Source organism: Ambystoma mexicanum, chromosome 2p, assembly GCF_040938575.1.
Source record: "Ambystoma mexicanum isolate Mex_15411 chromosome 2p, UKY_AmexF1_1, whole genome shotgun sequence".
In the NCBI taxonomy this organism is placed as follows: Eukaryota; Metazoa; Chordata; class Amphibia; order Caudata; family Ambystomatidae; genus Ambystoma; species Ambystoma mexicanum.
The window spans coordinates 1231474092-1231493437 of NC_090923.1; positions in this window are offsets into that span (position 1 = coordinate 1231474092).

The window sequence follows — 19346 nt, forward strand, 5'->3', positions numbered from 1 at the left end:
CCTGTCAAGAGTGAGACTCTTTTACCCTCACTCTTGGACATGATTTGAGTGTGTTTCTTTGGATCTAGATGTAGATGTGTTTAATGGGCTATGGGGTCTTTTACTCCATAGGGTTTCATGTGTTTTTGCGATGTGTGTTACACAGCACCCTCCGTGCAGTAACACAGGGGTGTCATAGTGACCCCCCAGTATAGACTCCATACCCTGGGACTGACTACTGTCTCCCAGGGCATGTAAAGTCACCATTGACTTTACTAGTCTTAAATTCTGAACAGAACCAGTACAAACCATCATATTGTGGGCGTACTGGCTGGGGCAATTTGATTGCCGCAGGGTCTGTTAGTCGAGGGGGCACGTCTCCATTCCCCCTGATCGAGTTTTGGCTGGTGGCAGTGGATAGTACTTTTTATATTCAAACGTGAATATTTTCCTATGGGATTTCCCATTGTTTTAGGCTACTATCTTTATTTAATTATTTAAGGTAGCCTCGAACATACCGCCTGTTTATTTAATTAATATTAATTCTCCGGTTGGTATTTTTTGCCAAAACTTGATTCTAAAATGGCGTTTGTGTTCTCTTCTGTGACTCCAACCCAAGTTGAGCCCTTTGTTCCACTTTTTGGCGGGCTTCTCCACAGAAGCCCTCCAAAGTGGAGCCACTATGTCTGGGGTACTTAGGAGGGGTGGAGGGGAATGTAGGCACCCTGGACTGAGTTGTCTAGGCAACTCAAGTCGCACTCCGTCCTGATTGGCCCAAGTGGTGAGCCGGCCGGCTCACCACTTAGCATGTTTGAGTGACAGCTAGGCTGAGTGAATGGGGTTTGCTGCATAAAAGCAGGGCTTTGGGGACTGGAACTTCAGAAGTCGCCACAGGACCTAAGAATCCGACGAGGGAGAAGCTGAGCCGACCTGCCACGACACCACGACCGGTGGAGCCCTGCTGGACCGTCTCACCACTTTTCCCAATGACAGAGGAGATCTCCCGCCGGAGAGTCTTCTTCCTTTGACTGGTGGGGATAACCAGTTTCACCGTCTTTTCACTTTCCTGACGTATCTCGTGGCCGCCTTGCCCGTGCTAAGCACCCCGGCAACCGGGATACCACGTTTTACCACGACTGCGAGATAAAGGTACCACCTTTTACCGGAAAACTCTGCGGCTGGTTTCTGCCCTGGTAGTGCAACGACCTGCATCTTTCCTCCACGTCGAGATCTTCTCTTCCCCTGGACGACGACGCAACTTGCAACCACTACCAAGAACAACTGCCACCGCTGGAGGATCCTTCCCACTTAAGGTACCGTGTCCCGCCTGGCTTCCCTTGCAACCGACTGTACGGGGTAGATTTAGCCCCCGGCTTTCAAACCTGGGTTAGCCTGGGACACCTTGGCTAAACTTTTCTAAGCCTCTCTAAACTCTTTTCTGAACCCTCTGCAAGACTTTCTAAGCCTAGTGTAACTGTGTGATCTTGGGCGCATTTGTGCTCTGCTCTCTCTAAGAGTGGGCCCAGCCTTTGGACTTTGGCTCACCAGTGACTTTTTGCTCTCTGCCTTGCTAATAGTGTTCCTGAATCGTAGAGTGGTGTAATCCTGCATATTCTGTCTTTTTCCCTCCCTTTTTCACAACCTTAGTAGAGTGCAATCTAGTTAAGCGCTCACCTCTGTATGACAATAAGTGGTGTCTTACTGTGATTTTCTAATAAGGGAAAAAGGGGTGTATATACCATAATAGTAACTGTGTTTAGAATATTTTACAATAAAAGTGCTGGATTGTTTCAACTGTGTGTTTATAAATAAATAATTATATACTTTGATACCAAAGCTCTGGTCAGTGTTTGCTTGTATTATTGTATCTGAGTGCCTATTGAGTATACTTTGCATACTGCCTAACTCTTCTTGAGGGAAGTCTGACTGCTCAGCCACAGCTACCAGGTAAATCTGGGTGGTACAGACGGCTACCAAGTGGGTTTACTGCTAACACCTGTAGTCTTAAATCTTTTGCGGTGGTCCCTAAGGGAACTGCACAGGTTTCTGCCTAACACGGGGCCAGCCAAAACCATGGTATTGGAGGCGGGGCCAGCCAAAACCATGGTATTGGAGGCGGGGCCAGCCAAAACCATGTAACTGGAGGCGGGGCCAGCCAAAACCATGGTATTGGAGGCGGGGCCAGCCAAAACCATGGAATTGGAGGCGGGGCCTGCCAAAACCATGGTATTGGAGGCGGGGCCAGCCAAAACCATGGTATTGGAGGCGGGGCCAGCCAAAACCATGTAACTGGAGGCGGGGCCAGCCAAAACCATGGTATTGGAGGCGGGGCCAGCCAAAACCATGGAATTGGAGGCGGGGCCTGCCAAAACCATGGTATTGGAGGCGGGGCCTGCCAAAACCATGGTATTGGAGGCGGGCCAGCCAAAACCATGGTATAAAACCATGGTATTGGAGGCGGGCCTGCCAAAACCATGGTATTGGAGGCGGCGCCATCCAAAACCATGGTATTGGAGGCGGGGCCAGCCAAAACCATGGTATTGGAGGCGGGGCCAGCCAAAACCATGGTATTGGAGGTGGGGATATCAAAAACAATGATATTGGAGGCGGGGCCAGCCAAAACCATGATATTGGAGGCGGGGCCAGCCAAAACCATGGTATTGGAGGCGGGGTCTACCAAAACCATGGTATTGGAGGCGGGGCCTGCCAAAACCATGGTATTGGAGGGGGGGCCATTCAAAACCATGGTATTGGAGGCGGGGTGAGCCAAAACCATGGTATTGGAGGCGGGGCCAGCCAAAACCATGGTATTGGAGGCGGGGCCAGCCAAAACCATGGTATTGGAGGCGGGGCCTGCCAAAACCATGGTATAAAACCATGGTATTGGAGGCGGGCCTGCCAAAACCATGGTATTGGAGGCGGCGCCATCCAAAACCATGGTATTGGAGGCGGGGCCAGCCAAAACCATGATATTGGAGGCGGGGATATCAAAAACAATGATATTGGAGGCGGGGCCAGCCAAAACCATGGTATTGGAGGCGGGGCCAGCCAAAACCATGGTATTGGAGGCAGGGCCAACCAAAACCATGGTATTGGAGGGTATGGAGGCGGGGCCAGCCAAAACCATGGTATTGGAGGCGGGGCCAGCCTAAACCATGGTATTGGAGGCGGGGCCAAAAAAAACATGATATTGGAGGCGGGGCCAGCCAAAACCATGTAACTGGAGGCGAGCCAGCCAAAACCATGGTATTGGAGGCGGGGCCTACCAAAACCATGGTATTGGAGGCGGGGCCATCAAAAACCATGATATTGGAGGCGGGGCCATCAAAACCATGATATTGGAGGCGGGGCCAGCCAAAACCATGTAACTGGAGGCGGGGCCAGCCAAAACCATGGTATTGGAGGCGGGGCTAGCCGAAACCATGGTATTGGAGGCGGGGCTAGCCAAAACCATGGTATTGGAGGCGGGGCCAGCCAGGCGGGGCCAGCTAATTGGAGGCGGGGCCAGCCAAAACCATGGTATTGGAGGCGGGGCCAGCCAAAACCATGGTATTGGAGGCAGGGCCAGCCAAAACCATGGTATTGGAGGCGGGGCCTGCCAAAACCATGGTATTGGAGGCGGCGTCTGCCAAAACCATGGTATTGGAGGCGGGGCCTGTCAAAACCATGGTATTGGAGGCGGGGCCTGCCAAAACCATGGTATTGGAGGCGGGGCCTGCCAAAACCATGGTATAAAACCATGGTATTGGAGGCGGGGCCTGCCAAAACCATGGTATTGGAGGCGGGGCCAGCCAAAACCATGGTATTGGAGGCGGGGCCTGCCAAAACCATGGTATTGGAGGCGGGGCCAGCCTAAACCATGGTATTGGAGGCGGGGCCAGCCAAAACCATGGTATTGGAGGCAGGGCCAGCCAAAACCATGGTATTGGAGGCGGGGCCAGCCAAAACCATGGTATTGGAGGCGGGGCCTGCCAAAACCATGATATAAAACCATGGTATTGGAGGTGGGGCCAGCCATAACCATGGTATTAAACCATGGTATTGGAGGCGGGCCTGCCAAAACCATGGTATTGGAGGCGGGGCCAGCCAAAACCATGGTATTGGAGGCGGGGCCAGCCAAAACCATGGTTTTGGAGGCGGGGCCAGCCAAAACCGTGATATTGGAGGCGGGGCAAGCCAAAACCATGATATTGGAGGCGGGGCCAGCCAAAACCATGGTATTGGAGGGGGGGTCTACCAAAACCATGGTATTGGAGGCGGGGCCTGCCAAAACCATGGTATTGGAGGGGGGGCCATTCAAAACCATGGTATTGGAGGCGGGTCATTCAAAACCATAGTATTGGAGGCGGGGCCAGCCAAAACCATGGTATTGGAGGCGGGGCCTGCCAAAACCATGGTATAGGAGCCGGGGCCTGCCAAAACCATGGAATTGGAGGCGGGGCCTGCCAAAACCATGGTATTGGAGGCAGGGCCTGCCACAACCATGGTATTGGAGGCGGGGCCAGCCAAAACCATGGTATTGGAGGCGGGGCCTGCCAAAACCATGGTATTGGAGGCGGGGCCTGCCAAAACCATGGTATTGGAGGCGGGGCCAGCCAAAACCATGATATTGGAGGCGGGGCCATCAAAAACCATGGTATTGTAGGCGGGGCCAGCCAAAACCATGATATAAAACCATGGTATTGGAGGCGGGGCCAGCCAAAACCATGGTATTGGAGGCGGGGCCAGCCAAAACCATGGTATTGGAGGCGGGGCCAGCCAAAACCATGATATTGGAGGCGGGGCCAGCCAAAACCATGTAACTGGAGGCGGGGCCAGCCAAAACCATGGAACTGGAGGCGGGGCCTGCCAAAACCATGGTATTGGAGGGGGCCATTCAAAACCATGGTTTTGGAGGCGGGTCATTCAAAACCATGGTATTGGAGGCGGGGCCAGCCAAAACCATGGTATTGGAGGCGGGGCCAGCCAAAACAATGGTATTGGAGGCGGGGCCATCAAAAACCATGGTATTGGAGGCGGGGCCAGCCAAAACCATGGTATTGGAGGCGGGGCCAGCCAAAACAATGGTATTGGAGGCGGGGCCTACCAAAACCATGGTATTGGAGGCGGGGCCATCAAAAACCATGGTATTGGAGGCGGGGCCTGCCAAAACCATGGTATAGGAGGCGGGGCCTGCCAAAACCATGGAATTGGAGGCGTGGCCTGCCAAAACCATGGTATTGGAGGCGGGGCCTGCCAAAACCATGGTATTGGAGGCGGGGCCAGCCAAGGAGGGTATTGGAGGCGGGGCCTGCCAAAACCATGGTATTGGAGGCGGGGCCTGCCAACAAAACCATGGTATTGGAGGCGGGGCCTGCCAAAACCATGGTATTGGAGGCGGGGCCAGCCAAAACCATGGTATTGGAGGCGGGGCCAGCCAAGGAGGGTATTGGAGGCGGGGCCTGCCAAAACCATGGTATTGGAGGCGGGGCCTGCCAACAAAACCATGGTATTGGAGGCGGGGCCTGCCAAAACCATGGTATTGGAGGCGGGGCCTGCCAAAACCATGGTATTGGAGGCGGGGCCAGCCAAGGAGGGTATTGGAGGCGGGGCCTGCCAAAACGAGGGTATTGGAGGCGGGGCCTGCCAAAACCATGGTATTGGAGCCGGGGCCTGCCAAAACCATGGTATTGGAGGCGGGGCCAGCCAAAACCATGGAACTGGAGGCAGGGCCAGCCAAAACCATGGTATTGGAGGCGAGGCCAGCCAAAACCATGTAACTGGAGGCGGGGCCGGCCAAAACCATGGTATTGGAGGCGGGTCATTCAAAACCATGGTATTGGGGGCGGGGCCTACCAAAACCATGGTATTGGAGGCGGGGCCTACCAAAACCATGGTATTGGAGGCGGGGCCTACCAAAACCATGGTATTGGAGGCGGGGCCTTCCAAAACCATTGTATTGGAGGCAGGGCCTACCAAAACCATGGTATTGGAGGCGGGGCCATCAAAAACCATGATATTGGAGGCGGGGCCAGCCAAAACCATGTAACTGGAGGCGGGGCCAGCCAAAACCATGGTATTGGAGGCGGGGCCAGCCAAAACCATCGTATTGGAGGCCAAAACCATGGTATTGGGTGCGGGGCCTGCCAAAACCATGGTATTGGAGGCGGGGCCTACCAAAACCATGGTATTGGAGGCGGGGCCTACCAAAACCATGGTGTTGGAGGCGGGGCCTACCAAAACCATGGTATTGGAGGAGGGGCCAGCCAAAACCATGGTATTGGAGGCGGGGCTAGCCAAAACCATGGTATTGGAGGCGGGGCTAGCCAAAACCATGGTATTGGAGGCGGGGCCAGCCAGGCGGGGCCAGCTAATTGGAGGCGGGGCCAGCCAAAACCATGGTATTGGAGGCGAGTCATTCAAAACCATGGTATTGGAGGCGGGGCCAGCCAAAACCATGGTATTGGAGGCGGGGCCAGCCTAAACCATGGTATTGGAGGCGGGGCCAGCCAAAACCATGGTATTGGAGGCAGGGCCAGCCAAAACCATGGTATTGGAGGCGGGGCCTGCCAAAACCATGATATAAAACCATGGTATTGGAGGTGGGGCCAGCCATAACTATAGTATTAAACCATGGTATTGGAGGCGGGCCTGCCAAAACCATGATATTGGAGGCGGGGCCAGCCAAAACCATGTAACTGGAGGCGGGGCCAGCCAAAACCATGGTATTGGAGGCGGGGCCAGTCAAAACCATGGTATTGGGGGCGGGTCATTTAAAACCATGGTATTGGAGGCGGGGCCAGCCAAAACCATGGTATTGGAGGCCAAAACCATGGTATTGGGTGCGGGGCCTACCAAAACCATGGTATTGGAGGCGGGGCCTACCAAAACCATGGTATTGGAGGCGGGGCCAGCCAAAACCATGGTATTGGAGGCGGGGCTAGCCAAAACCATGGTATTGGAGGCGGGCCAGCCAGGCCGGGCCAGCTAATTGGAGGCGGGGCCAGCCAAAACCATGGTATTGGAGGCGGGGCCAGCCAAAACCATGATATTGGAGGCAGGGCCAGCCAAAACCATGTAACTGGAGGCGTGGCCGGCCAAAACCATGTAACTGGAGGCGGGGCCAAAAAAAAACATGATATTGGAGGCGGGGCCAGCCAAAACCATGTAACTGGAGGCGGGGCCAGCCAAAACCATGGTATTGGAGGCGGGGCCAGTCAAAACCATGGTATTGGGGGCGGGTCTTTCAAAACAATGGTATTGGAGGCGGGGCCAGCCAAAACCATGGTATTGGAGGCGGGGCCAGCCAAAACCATGGTATTGGAGGCGGGGCCAAAAAAAAACACGATATTGGAGGCGGGGCCTACCAAAACCATGGTATTGGAGGCGGGGCCTACCAAAACCATGGTATTGGAGGCGGGGCCTACCAAAACCATGGTATTGGAGACGGGGCCTACCAAAACCATGGTATTGGAGGCGGGGCCATCAAAAACCATGATATTGGAGGCGGGGCCAGCCAAAACCATGGTATTGGAGGCGTGGCCAGCCAAAACCATGGTATTGGAGGCGGGGCCAGCCAAAACCATGGTATTGGAGGCGGGGCCAGCCAAAACCATGGTATTGGGTGCGGGGCCTGCCAAAACCATGGTATTGGAGGCGGGGCCTACCAAAACCATGGTATTGGAGGCGGGGCCTGCCAAAACCATGGTATTGGAGGCGGGGCCAGGCAAAACCATGGTATTGGAGGCGGGGCCAGCCAAAACCATGGTATTGGAGGCGGGGCCAGCCAAAACCATGGTATTGGAGGCGGGGCCTGCCAAAACCATGGTATTGGAGGCGGGGCCAGTCAAAACCATGGTATTGGGGGCGGGTCATTTAAAACCATGGTATTGGAGGCGGGGCCAGCCAAAACCATGGTATTGGAGGCGGGGCCAGCCTAAACCATGGTATTGGAGACAGGGCCAAAAAAAACATGATATTGGAGGCGGGGCCAGCCAAAACCATGTAACTGGAGGCGGGGCCAGCCAAAACCATGGTATTGGAGGCGGGGCCTACCAAAACCATGGTATTGGAGGCGGGGCCATCAAAAACCATGATATTGGAGGCGGGGCCATCAAAAACCATGATATTGGAGGCGGGGCCAGCCAAAACCATGTAACTGGAGGCGGGGCCAGCCAAAACCATGTTATTGGAGGCGGGGCCAGCCAAAACCGTGTTATTGGAGGCGGGGCCAGCCAAAACCATGGAACTGGAGGCGGGGCCAGCCAAAACCATGGAACTGGAGGCGGGGCCAGCCAAAACCATGGTATTGGAGGCGGGCCAGCCAAAACCATGGTATTGGGGGCGGGGCCTGCCAAAACCATGGTATTGGAGGCGGGGCCATCAAAAACCATGATATTGGAGGCGGGGCCATCAAAAACCATGATATTGGAGGCGGGGCCATCAAAAACCATGATATTGGAGGCGGGGCCAGCCAAAACCATGGCATTGGAGGCGGGGCTAGCCAAAACCGTGTTATTGGAGGCGGGGCCAGCCAAAACCGTGTTATTGGAGGCGGGGCCAGCCAAAACCATGGAACTGGAGGCGGGGCCAGCCAAAACCATGGAACTGGAGGCGGGGCCAGCCAAAACCATGGTATTGGAGGCGGGCCAGCCAAAACCATGGTATTGGGGGCGGGGCCTGCCAAAACCATGGTATTGGAGGCGGGGCCTGCCAAAACCATGGTATTGGAGGCGGGGCCAGCCAAAACCATGGTATTGGAGGCGGGGCCAGCCAAAACCATGGTATTGGAGGCGGGGCCAGCCAAAACCATGGTATTGGAGGCGGGGCCAGCCAAAACCATGGTATTGGAGGCAGGGCCAGCCAAAACCATGGTATTGGAGGCGGGGCCATCAAAAACCATGATATTGGAGGCGGGGCCAGCCAAAACCATGGTATTGGATGCGGGGCCTGCCAAAACCATGGTATTGGAGGCGGGGCCTGCCAAAACCATGGTATTGGAGGCGGGGCCTGCCAAAACCATGGTATTGGAGGCGGGGCCAGCCAAAACCATGGTATTCGAGGCGGGGCCAGCCAAAACCATGGTATTGGAGGCGGGGCCAGCCAAAACCATCGAACTGGAGACGGGGCCAGCCAAAACCATGGTATTGGAGGCGGGGCCAGCCAAAACTATGGCATTGGAGGCAGGGCCTGCCAAAACCATGGAACCGGAGACGGGGTGTTAGGGAGAATTCTCTGTTTAGGCTGAATTTCCTAACCTAGTGAGTCCCCCAGCAGCTTTGCTGGATTTTTGGGGTTTATTTTTTTCTCCTGTCAAGAGTGAGACTCTTTTACCCTCACTCTTGGACATGATTTGAGTGTGTTTCTTTGGATCTAGATGTAGATGTGTTTAATGGGCTATGGGGTCTTTTACTCCATAGGGTTTCATGTGTTTTTGCGATGTGTGTTACACAGCACCCTCCGTGCAGTAACACAGGGGTGTCATAGTGACCCCCCAGTATAGACTCCATACCCTGGGACTGACTACTGTCTCCCAGGGCATGTAAAGTCACCATTGACTTTACTAGTCTTAAATTCTGAACAGAACCAGTACAAACCATCATATTGTGGGCGTACTGGCTGGGGCAATTCGATTGCCGCAGGGTCTGTTAGTCGAGGGGGCACGTCTCCATTCCCCCTGATCGAGTTTTGGCTGGTGGCAGTGGATAGTACTTTTTATATTCAAACGTGAATATTTTCCTATGGGATTTCCCATTGTTTTAGGCTACTATCTTTATTTAATTATTTAAGGTAGCCTCGAACATACCGCCTGTTTATTTAATTAATATTAATTCTCCGGTTGGTATTTTTTGCCAAAACTTGATTCTAAAATGGCGTTTGTGTTCTCTTCTGTGACTCCAACCCAAGTCGAGCCCTTTGTTCCACTTTTTGGCGGGCTTCTCCACAGAAGCCCTCCAAAGTGGAGCCACTATGTCTGGGGTACTTAGGAGGGGTGGAGGGGAATGTAGGCACCCTGGACTGAGTTGTCTAGGCAACTCAAGTCGCACTCCGTCCTGATTGGCCCAAGTGGTGAGCCGGCCGGCTCACCACTTAGCATGTTTGAGTGACAGCTAGGCTGAGTGAATGGGGTTTGCTGCATAAAAGCAGGGCTTTGGGGACTGGAACTTCAGAAGTCGCCACAGGACCTAAGAATCCGACGAGGGAGAAGCTGAGCCGACCTGCCACGACACCACGACCGGTGGAGCCCTGCTGGACCGTCTCACCACTTTTCCCAATGACAGAGGAGATCTCCCGCCGGAGAGTCTTCTTCCTTTGACTGGTGGGGATAACCAGTTTCACCGTCTTTTCGCTTTCCTGACGTATCTCGTGGCCGCCTTGCCCGTGCTAAGCACCCCGGCAACCGGGATACCACGTTTTACCACGACTGCGAGATAAAGGTACCACCTTTTACCGGAAAACTCTGCGGCTGGTTTCTGCCCTGGTAGTGCAACGACCTGCATCTTTCCTCCACGTCGAGATCTTCTCTTCCCCTGGACGACGACGCAACTTGCAACCACTACCAAGAACAACTGCCACCGCTGGAGGATCCTTCCCACTTAAGGTACCGTGTCCCGCCTGGCTTCCCTTGCAACCGACTGTACGGGGTAGATTTAGCCCCCGGCTTTCAAACCTGGGTTAGCCTGGGACACCTTGGCTAAACTTTTCTAAGCCTCTCTAAACTCTTTTCTGAACCCTCTGCAAGACTTTCTAAGCCTAGTGTAACTGTGTGATCTTGGGCGCATTTGTGCTCTGCTCTCTCTAAGAGTGGGCCCAGCCTTTGGACTTTGGCTCACCAGTGACTTTTTGCTCTCTGCCTTGCTAATAGTGTTCCTGAATCGTAGAGTGGTGTAATCCTGCATATTCTGTCTTTTTCCCTCCCTTTTTCACAACCTTAGTAGAGTGCAATCTAGTTAAGCGCTCACCTCTGTATGACAATAAGTGGTGTCTTACTGTGATTTTCTAATAAGGGAAAAAGGGGTGTATATACCATAATAGTAACTGTGTTTAGAATATTTTACAATAAAAGTGCTGGATTGTTTCAACTGTGTGTTTATAAATAAATAATTATATACTTTGATACCAAAGCTCTGGTCAGTGTTTGCTTGTATTATTGTATCTGAGTGCCTATTGAGTATACTTTGCATACTGCCTAACTCTTCTTGAGGGAAGTCTGACTGCTCAGCCACAGCTACCAGGTAAATCTGGGTGGTACAGACGGCTACCAAGTGGGTTTACTGCTAACACCTGTAGTCTTAAATCTTTTGCGGTGGTCCCTAAGGGAACTGCACAGGTTTCTGCCTATCACGGGGCCAGCCAAAACCATGGTATTGGAGGCGGGGCCAGCCAAAACCATGGTATTGGAGGCGGGGCCAGCCAAAACCATGTAACTGGAGGCGGGGCCAGCCAAAACCATGGTATTGGAGGCGGGGCCAGCCAAAACCATGGAATTGGAGGCGGGGCCTGCCAAAACCATGGTATTGGAGGCGGGGCCAGCCAAAACCATGGTATTGGAGGCGGGGCCAGCCAAAACCATGTAACTGGAGGCGGGGCCAGCCAAAACCATGGTATTGGAGGCGGGGCCAGCCAAAACCATGGAATTGGAGGCGGGGCCTGCCAAAACCATGGTATTGGAGGCGGGGCCTGCCAAAACCATGGTATTGGAGGCGGGCCAGCCAAAACCATGGTATAAAACCATGGTATTGGAGGCGGGCCTGCCAAAACCATGGTATTGGAGGCGGCGCCATCCAAAACCATGGTATTGGAGGCGGGGCCAGCCAAAACCATGGTATTGGAGGCGGGGCCAGCCAAAACCATGGTATTGGAGGCGGGGATATCAAAAACAATGATATTGGAGGCGGGGCCAGCCAAAACCATGATATTGGAGGCGGGGCCAGCGAAAACCATGGTATTGGAGGCGGGGTCTACCAAAACCATGGTATTGGAGGCGGGGCCTGCCAAAACCATGGTATTGGAGGGGGGGCCATTCAAAACCATGGTATTGGAGGCGGGGTGAGCCAAAACCATGGTATTGGAGGCGGGGCCAGCCAAAACCATGGTATTGGAGGCGGGGCCAGCCAAAACCATGGTATTGGAGGCGGGGCCTGCCAAAACCATGGTATAAAACCATGGTATTGGAGGCGGGCCTGCCAAAACCATGGTATTGGAGGCGGCGCCATCCAAAACCATGGTATTGGAGGCGGGGCCAGCCAAAACCATGATATTGGAGGCGGGGATATCAAAAACAATGATATTGGAGGCGGGGCCAGCCAAAACCATGATATTGGAGGCGGGGCCAGCCAAAACCATGGTATTGGAGGCGGGGTCTACCAAAACCATGGTATTGGAGGCGGGGCCTGCCAAAACCATGGTATTGGAGGGGGGCCATTCAAAACCATGGTATTGGAGGCGGGTCATTTAAAACCATGGTATTGGAGGCGGGGCCAGCCAAAACCATGGTATTGGAGGCGGGGCCAGCCAAAACCATGGTATTGGAGGCGGGGCCAGCCAAAACCATGATATTGGAGGCGGGGCCAGCCAAAACCATGGTATTGGAGGCGGGGCCAGCCAAAACCATGGTATTGGAGGCGGGGCCTGCCAAAACCATGATATAAAACCATGGTATTGGAGGTGGGGCCAGCCATAACCATGGTATTAAACCATGGTATTGGAGGCGGGCCTGCCAAAACCATGGTATTGGAGGCGGGGCCTGCCAAAACCATGGTATTGGAGGCGGGGCCAGCCAAAACCATGGTATAAAACCATGGTATTGGAGGCGGGGCCTGCCAAAACCATGGTATTGGAGGCGGGGCCAGCCAAAACCATGGTATTGGAGGCGGGGCCAGCCAAAACCATGGTATTGGAGGCGGGGCCAGCCAAAACCATGGTATTGGAGGCGGGGCCAGCCTAAACCATGGTATTGGAGGCGGGGCCAGCCAAAACCATGGTATTGGAGGCGGGGCCAGCCAAAACCATGGTATTGGAGGCGGGGCCTGCCAAAACCATGATATAAAACCATGGTATTGGAGGTGGGGCCAGCCATAACCATGGTATTAACCCATGGTATTGGAGGCGGGCCTGCCAAAACCATGGTATTGGAGGCGGGGCCAGCCAAAACCATGGTATTGGAGGCGGGGCCAGCCAAAACCATGGTATTGGAGGCGGGGCCTGCCAAAACCATGGTATTGGAGGTGGGTGTCATACCGCCGAGTTCTTGGCGTCTATGGAGCCGCTGGCGACGCGGAACCTAGCTTCGTTCGCTTCGGCCACGCCCCCTGTTTCCTGGTTTCCTTTTTCTGATTCTGATTGGCTAGACGCTCCGCGGCCCGGTGTTTTAACCAGCCACTTCCGGGTCACGGACGCGTTGCAACGCTTCCGGTATCGTCCGTAGGCTGAGTTGCTTGCTGCCTGTGGCTTTCGTGCTGCTCTCTCGCTTGCTGCTGGTCGGGTCCTCGTACCCTGTCTGAACCTGTCTGTCATTCATTCCGCTGGATCTGTCTGCCTTTCCCTTTCTCTCTTGGTTCGCAATAATTCCCCTTTGCCCTCCTTCCATCTTGCTTCCCCTCCCACCTTCCCATCTTCACTTACCGCATTTTTCCTTTTCCTGTCTGTTATTCTTCCCGCTCTTCCTTCACCTACCTTCAGTATTGCTTCTGTGACCTCCCGTGTACCAGACTCCGGCCTGTTCCCCTGGACTGCCTTTGCTTGCTGCATCAGTACTTCCTCACTTAGCCTGTGTACCAGTTCCTCGGACCTCTTAATGGACTGCCTGTGTTTCTGAATCTTCACTCCACGTGTTGTCTTCAGTCACTTCTACCAGATCTTACCTAGAGTACTCCTGGTTCCACGTTTACAAGACACCCAACGATTCTACAGGGGTTTTTTGTGCCTAAGGCTTTTTCCCCTCTTGGTCGATCCCGGGGGTGGGCCCCCTGGTCTCCCTTCTTTGGGGAGCACGGTGGCTTCCTTCCGGGGTCGTCCCTATCTTCATAAAAAAAAGGTGTCTACTCGAAGAAAAGAAAAGAAGGGTTCTTGGAAGGAAGAAGAAGGTGAGGAGTCGGGGGAGGGGGAGATTTCAGAAGCTACACTTTTGGACGAAGATATCACCGACCCCGGTGACAGTTTGCAACGCCAAAAAGAGATGGCCACCCCACAGCAGGTACAAGAACTCGTAGCCGCTGTACAAAGTCTAAGTCTAGAGATGCAGAACCTTAAGACTGCTAACGCCACCCTTCAACAGCGTATGACGGACAGAGAAAGACCTTTAGCCGATTTACCTCCACTTCCCTTAGTATGAGGGAAGTTCGATGGATCCCCAAAGAAGGTTAAAGAATTTCTGGACGCATGCAATCTTCATTTTACCTTTCGCCCTCTGACCTTCGCCTCAGATCACGCCAAGGTGGGGTTTATGATCACCCACATGATCGGAAATGCCCTGGCTTGGGCTACCCCTCTAGTAAACCAGTCAGACCCGGTTTTACAGGACTACGATGCCTTTAAAACCCTGATTCAACAAACCTTTTTGCGAACAGAGAGTACATACTTGGCCTCGGAGGACCTCCTTGACATCCGTCAAGGGAATTCTGATTTACTGACATACATCACCACTTTCAAACAGGTGGCTGCAGAGGCAGGTTGGCAGGAACAGGCTCAGTATGCCATATTTCGGCGAGGTTTAAGGGAGGAATTGAAGGACGAACTTGCCGGAATAGAAAGACCGGTGTCTTTCGCCGAACTTCTGACAGCTACCCTCCGAATTGACTTCAGGATGACGGAAAGACGTCAAGAAAAGAGGAAGATCAGGCTAAGCGTACCCCCTCCCGTGGAGACTCCTTCAACAGCATCTGTACCCTTCCAACGGACAACTAAAGAAGAACCCATGCAGATTGGGACCACCAGAGCCCCACTGACACCGGAAGAAAGGAAACGGCGCAGGGAGGGTTCCTTGTGTATGTACTGTGGATCTTCATTACATTTATTAAGAGATTGTCCGGAAGTACCACCCAGAAGATCGGGAAACGCTCGCCCTCGGTAAACATTGGGACGCATTACCGAGGGGCTGCTTTTAGTCCCTACGCACCACTTTCTGTATCCTCTACAGAAACATCTGAAGACTCCCGGTTGATGGTGCTCACAGTTTCTCTCAGAGTAGGCCCCAAAGAAGTAACCGCTTTAGCACTACTCGACTGTGGAGCAGCAGGAAACTTCATGGATACCCATTGGGCAGAACGACATGGAATCAAGAGGATAGCCAAGAATGAAGATCAAAAGGTGGAAGGAGTTGATGGCGAACCTTTGAGCTCGGGTTTGATCACTCATACCACGAAAGCACTTACTTTATCCATCCAACAACACACCGAAAGTATCACATTCGATATCATCAGAGCTGCTCACTTCCCTCTTATCCTGGGTATCTGTTGGTTACGCAGACACAACCCCTGTATTGACTGGTCTAGAAACCTACTTAGCTTTCAGTCCTCACTATGTAAATCGGAATGTTTGCCAGAACCAAGATTCGAGACCGTCAAGACCACTAATAGCTGCGAAGTCAAAACGGTGCACTGTCTTCCCCACTACCTGAAGGAGTTCAATGAAGTGGCAACTGAAAAGATACCCGTAGAGCTCCCTCCTCACCGGCCTGAAGACTGTTGCATCGATCTCACCCCAGGTGCATTGGTACCCTTCGGTAGGATGTTTCCACTATCATTAGAAGAAAAACAATACCTCCGAAAGTACCTGGACAGCAACATGGAGAACGGGCTAATTAGGCCTTCCAAGTCCCCTGCAGGGGCATCACTGTTCTTCATCTCAAAAAAGGATTCTAAGGAGTTGAGGCCGTGTATAGACTATCGCGGCCTAAACAAGGTTACCATAAAGGACCGGTATCCTATGCCATTGATAACCGATATCCTACAAGCTGTACAGGGTGCTACCATCTTTACCAAACTCGACCTGAGGAATGCGTATCACTTACTCCGGGTGCAGAAAGGAGATGAATGGAAGACAGCATTCCGGACTCCTTTTGGACTTTTTGAATACCAGGTAATGCCTTTCGGATTGGTAAATGCCCCGTCGGTATTCCAACGATTTATGGACAGACTATTCTCAGATCTCCTGTGTCAAACCACATTGGTTTATTTAGATGACATACTGATATACTCTCGTACTCCTGAAGACCATGTGGAACATGTTAGGGAAGTATTCAGAAGACTACAGAGAAACCAGTTGTCGGTTAAACTCACCAAATGTGTGTTTTCAGCCTCCTCCATTCCTTATTTAGGATACATTCTGTCAGACCACGGAATCTCCATGGATCCTAATAAGGTGTCTTCCATCCTTGAATGGCCCTCACCCACCTCAGTCAAAGAGATACAAAGATTCCTGGGGTTAGCAAACTTCTACCGAAGATTCATCCCAAATTTCTCTCAAAAGATATTACCTATCACCTCGCTCTTAAAGAAATCTGCAACTCCATTTAAATGGACAACGGAGGCAGAAGACAGCTTTGGTACTCTTAAAGAAGCCTTCTGTTCAGCACCCATTTTACAACAACCAAACCAACATCTACCCTTCATTCTAGAGACGGACGCTTCTTCAGCCGCAATAGGGGCTGTACTTCTTCAAGAAATCCAGGGTACAGAACATCCGGTGGCTTATTTCTCGAAGACCCTAACCTCCAGCCAAAAGAACTACTCGGTTATTGAGCGAGAACTTCTAGCCATGAAAGCGGCCTGTGTAGAATGGCGTCATCTACTTCAAGGAGGAAGGTTCCCGTTCACCATAAGGACTGATCATAAGAACTTACAGGTTCTCAAACAGTTCGAGTGTTACAATACCCGACAGGCCCGATGGGCTCATTTCTTCGCACAATTCGAATTCAGCATAACTTACATCCCGGGAAAAAATAACGTTGTAGCCGACTCTCTTTCCCGCCGGTGTGATTACCTGTCAGAGTCAGAGACGAATCTTGAACGGATGTTTCCCCAGTCCAGGACCATCGGAATAATTTCTAAATTCCTTCAGCAGGTACAGGAGGATTCTGGAGGTCGTTTTGAAATTGAAAAACACTCTAAAGATCTGGCCTATGAAATCAGGAACGGTCTTTACCTTGTAGGAGGAAAACTTTATCTACCCACTCCGGCTTTTCGTAAAACCGCACTTGTCTGGTGTCATGACTCTAAACTAGGGGGACACAGGGGTGTGGCTGGTACTCACGACTATCCTCAAAGACATTTCTATTGGCCTACAATGAGAAAGGATGTAGAGCAGTACGTTCAGTCATGCATCATCTGTCTGAGGAGTAAATCATCCCGAAAAAGACCAATTGGTCTACTGGAACCTAATGCTGTACCCAAGGGTCCCTGGAGCACAATTTCAACTGATCTCATAGTGGATATACCTCCGTCTGAAGGATGCACCTGTGTCATGGTAGTAGTGGATTCATTTACCAAATTGGCTCACTTCTCCCCATTACCTGGCATCCCTACGGCAGCCAAGATGGCGGAAGTGTTTCTCCAAGACATATTCCGGTTACACGGTCTACCTAACAAGATTATTTCAGACCGGGGTAGTCAGTACACTTCCCAGTTCTGGAAGGCCCTGTGTAGCAGACTAGGTATTGAAAGAGCTCTCACCTCTGGATTTCATCCACAATCCAATGGGCAAACTGAACGTTTGAACGGAACCCTGGAGCAGTACTTAAGATGCTTTATCAACAGCCAACAAGACAACTGGTGCACACTACTCCCTCTAGCTGAATTCTCTTATAATAACTCCACACATGCAGCTCTGGGGTTCAGCCCTTTTTTTGGTACTTATGGTTTTCACCCTCGCTCCATTCTTCCTGTCTCAGGCCTTTCTACTAACGTACCTTCAGTAGATTCTTCACTCTCCCTCCTTAGAGAGACACACAAGAAGGTAGAAGAAGGCCTTAAGTCAGCCCAAGCCCGATATTGCATTCAAGCCAATAAACATTGTAGACCTGTACCAGGATGGGATGTGGGTACCCATGTTATGCTCTCCACTAGATATTTACCTCGTTGGGTACATCCCTCCAAGTTATCTCCAAAATATCTAGGGCCATATGAGATCATACAGAAAATCAATCCTGTGGCTTTTCGCCTAAGACTACCAAATAACCTAAAAAGGGTACACCCTGTTTTCCATGCTTCCCAACTTAAGTCATTTCATGCTGATACATGGGCACGACAGGTTAGACAGACTCCTATTCCCCAGGGTTCCACTCGAGCTGAATATGAGGTCGCCCAACTCTGTGACTCCAGGTATCATAAGGGCAGGCTGGAATATTTGGTTAAGTGGAAAGGCTACCCTTCTTCGGAAAACTCTTGGGAACCCATCACACACATTAATGCTCCTGTCCTACTTCGCAAATACCACTTTTTCCATCCAGGGAAACCCGGAGGAGGAGCGTATAGGAGGGGGCATACTGTCATACCGCCGAGTTCTTGGCGTCTATGGAGCCGCTGGCGACGCGGAACCTAGCTTCGTTCGCTTCGGCCACGCCCCCTGTTTCCTGGTTTCCTTTTTCTGATTCTGATTGGCTAGACGCTCCGCGGCCCGGTGTTTTAACCAGCCACTTCCGGGTCACGGACGCGTTGCAACGCTTCCGGTATCGTCCGTAGGCTGAGTTGCTTGCTGCCTGTGGCTTTCGTGCTGCTCTCTCGCTTGCTGCTGGTCGGGTCCTCGTACCCTGTCTGAACCTGTCTGTCATTCATTCCGCTGGATCTGTCTGCCTTTCCCTTTCTCTCTTGGTTCGCAATAATTCCCCTTTGCCCTCCTTCCATCTTGCTTCCCCTCCCACCTTCCCATCTTCACTTACCGCATTTTTCCTTTTCCTGTCTGTTATTCTTCCCGCTCTTCCTTCACCTACCTTCAGTATTGCTTCTGTGACCTCCCGTGTACCAGACTCCGGCCTGTTCCCCTGGACTGCCTTTGCTTGCTGCATCAGTACTTCCTCACTTAGCCTGTGTACCAGTTCCTCGGACCTCTTAATGGACTGCCTGTGTTTCTGAATCTTCACTCCACGTGTTGTCTTCAGTCACTTCTACCAGATCTTACCTAGAGTACTCCTGGTTCCACGTTTACAAGACACCCAACGATTCTACAGGGGTTTTTTGTGCCTAAGGCTTTTTCCCCTCTTGGTCGATCCCGGGGGTGGGCCCCCTGGTCTCCCTTCTTTGGGGAGCACGGTGGCTTCCTTCCGGGGTCGTCCCTATCTTCATAAAAAAAAGGTGTCTACTCGAAGAAAAGAAAAGAAGGGTTCTTGGAAGGAAGAAGAAGGTGAGGAGTCGGGGGAGGGGGAGATTTCAGAAGCTACACTTTCGGACGAAGAT